General features: G+C 32.5%; 1 protein-coding gene across 1 annotated transcript in view; it reads right to left on the bottom strand.

The window, feature by feature from the left end:
* LOC118739383 (alpha-tocopherol transfer protein-like) overlaps positions 1–3,055 on the bottom strand; it is an 18,814-nt gene that overhangs the window by 406 nt on the left and 15,353 nt on the right. The gene's annotated exons all lie outside the window — the stretch shown is intronic.

Raw genomic sequence — 3,055 nt, 5'->3', positions numbered from 1 at the left:
GACAAATTTCTATTCTACTGCCAGTCGACACTCGCAATAGGGGCCTATAAATTGCATTTGTAACTAGGGGGAATTTTTTTCTTCAATACAAATATTTAAAAAAAAGCTGCATTCAAACTTTTTCAAATAAAATCACAAAAAAAATCACAACGGTCGTCAAGGGTTATTGTTTATTTTTTGCAAAAATGTGGGAAATCGAATTTTAATCAATAAAAAAATTATGTTTTGTTAAATAATCTACTTGTTTGGCCATAATTAATTTTGGCCACGAAAATGGGCAAAATTATCCACAGTGCATTGGTCGATGAATAACTAAGTGAGAGGAGGGACCAGTATGTTTGCATGTATGTATGTATTTTAGGGCTGTGCGATTATTCGATTACTCGAGCAAGTTGGTTAATCAATTATTCGGTTAATCAATTACTCGAGTAATCAAGATTTTGATTACTCAAAACGATGATTAATCGAGTTACTTGAAATATGATTACTCAAAAAAAATAATTTTGCTCGTTAACAGAGTTTGCTTTGGAAAATGCTTATTTTCTTTTTTACATTCTGTATATGAAAAAAATTGTTTGGTTTCATTTTTGAAAACAGAAACGTTGTTTTCAAAGTATCAAGGAACTTTAACTACTTTATACATATGTAAAGAGTTGAAATGTTGATTACTCATTTTACTCGAAATGTTGATTAGTCATAAAGCAAATTACTCAAATATTTTTGTTTTTGGTTAATCAAAAATCTTGATTACTCGAGTAACTGAACTTTTGAGTAATCATAATTTCCAATTAATCGAATAATTGAGTTATTTACTTTATGATTAATTAAAATTTTGAGTAATCAATTAATCGCACAGCCCTAATGTATTTATATAAAAAAAAAATATTTATTGGTTCAAAAAAGGTGGGTAGGCACTGTGGCCAATGGTAAAGTTCGTTCGTAAATGCTCCGAAAGCAGGGTCCGGAGGATGCATCAGACTAAGCCGAGCATACTTTGAAGTGCCATCTAATTAAAACTTAAGAAATTTCAATTACATGGCAGTTGAGAAGTGCATGTGGAAAAATTTTATAAATTGCATAACGGAAATTTTTGCATATGCACGCATTTAGGCGCCTGGTGTTAGCAGAGGTGCCTAAACAGTCGATTTGATATGAGTTTACCCATGTAAATACCTCAAGGTGCCTCGCCAAAAAAAATTTGGTTTTCCACCGGAATTATAAAATGCATTATATTTTAAAATACGTTGTTTTATGAACTTATCTTCTTACTCATCTCACTTCCTCCCTCTCTGCTTCTCTACCCTTGTCTCTTCAGTTACTGCATGATTTTTGATTTATGGATGTATGAGGATGGCATACGTCCGGGACACATTATAGTGATCGATTTGAAGGGCGTCACTTTGGGTCATGTAGCACGCATTGGCATATTTCAGATGAAGAAGTTCCTCTTCTATTTGCAAGTGAGTATTTTTACTTTGAATATTTCATATCTAAAAACTTGTTGGAGTTCAATATTATTGTATTACATTGTATTGCTTACATGTACGTTAGGGTGGTCCTTAAAGTACTGAACATCATGGGGCACCCCATTATTTTGTTCTTAAAATTGCGAAAATTCGACAAAATATTGACTTTAACCAGCTATAACTCAGCAAGTTTATTACTTTATAAATAAGTTTCAATATTGTGCCGAGGTTCTCAGATTTTAGGACAAAGTTTGGTCGAATTTTTGCGATTTAAAAAAAAATTACATTTTGAAATTTTCGTCGGTGGCCTTATATTGTACGTAGAACAAAACAAAGGGGTGCTCCTTAGATGTTGATCCACCTTAATGCACATACTTAAATGTTTAAAAAAAATTTGCTCATTTTGCTAAGTTCAAAAAAAGTTTGTTTTATCATTCAACTAAGTACAGTTGTTATTCTAGAACCTATGTTTATAATTCATGTACGGTATTCTGTTTTTTCACAGGAGGCAGCTGCTATCCGTCTAATAGGATTTCATTTTATCAACATTGTACCATTTATGGATAAAATTTTAGGTCTAATGACACCCTTCATGAAAAAGGAACTAACCAGTATACTGTATGTGCATAGTAATTTGGAAGATTTCTTCAAGCATGTGCCGCAAAGTATATTGCCCAAGGACTATGGCGGCCAAGAGCCGGAATGTATAGAAATGAGAGGTGAGAAAATACTCATATTTCATAATTTAACTTTAATGCTGGATTCATTTGGAAAGTTTTAATGGCAAAGTTGGGTGTTAATACACTGGCGATCAAAACTGGGAGCATGGAACGTTCTCAGGACAGCCGGGTCTACGTAAACGGAACGGCACAGATTTATATCTGGCCAAGGACTGTCAATCTAGCAACACTCTCCAAAAAATCTTTGGGGAATTTCTATGCTGTTACAACTACTGAGTGCGTGGTAATTTTTTTAATACTTATAATAGGGGAGCTCACGTGGAGTAGCATTTTAGGTGTAAAGTGGCTACATAGCAGGTTCACGCCTAATGTTTTTAAGGTTAATTTTTTATAAAAACATTATATAAAATTTAGAGATATTCAACAAATTTCCATCAAAATTTTGAACTTTTTAATCTGAATTTTTAGAAAATCAAAAAGTTCGAAATTTTGATGAAGCTTTTGAATTTTTCTACAATTAAAAAAAAAATTTATTGAAAACCAAAAGATCACCATGCACTCAGTTTTGACCGCCAGTGTGTATGCCAATGTCATTATGTTATAAAGATTAGTCAGACATTTTTTGTCATTTCAGTGCCTGGTGGAAATCGACATAAAACTTTTTTTATGTTTTTCGATATTTTGATTTTTTAGAAAAATATGTACTTTGGGCCGTTTTCTCAAGTATGTTTCAAAATTTATCGGCCCTTCAATGACATTTTTTAAGAACAAAATTTGTGTTTAAAGGGCAAAAAATTTTTAAAACCTACTTGTGAAAGCAGCCCTAAAACTGTAAATGGCGTGGTGACACGCTCGATGATTGTTTATATTTTTTCAGAAACCTTTCACCGCAAACTCAAAGATAGTCGT

The sequence above is a fragment of the Rhagoletis pomonella genome, unplaced genomic scaffold (assembly GCF_013731165.1).
Source record: "Rhagoletis pomonella isolate Grant_MI unplaced genomic scaffold, Rhpom_1.0 Rhpom_scaffold_00001, whole genome shotgun sequence".
NCBI classification, from domain to species: Eukaryota; Metazoa; Arthropoda; class Insecta; order Diptera; family Tephritidae; genus Rhagoletis; species Rhagoletis pomonella.
This window is presented reverse-complemented; position numbering and strand designations above follow the sequence as displayed.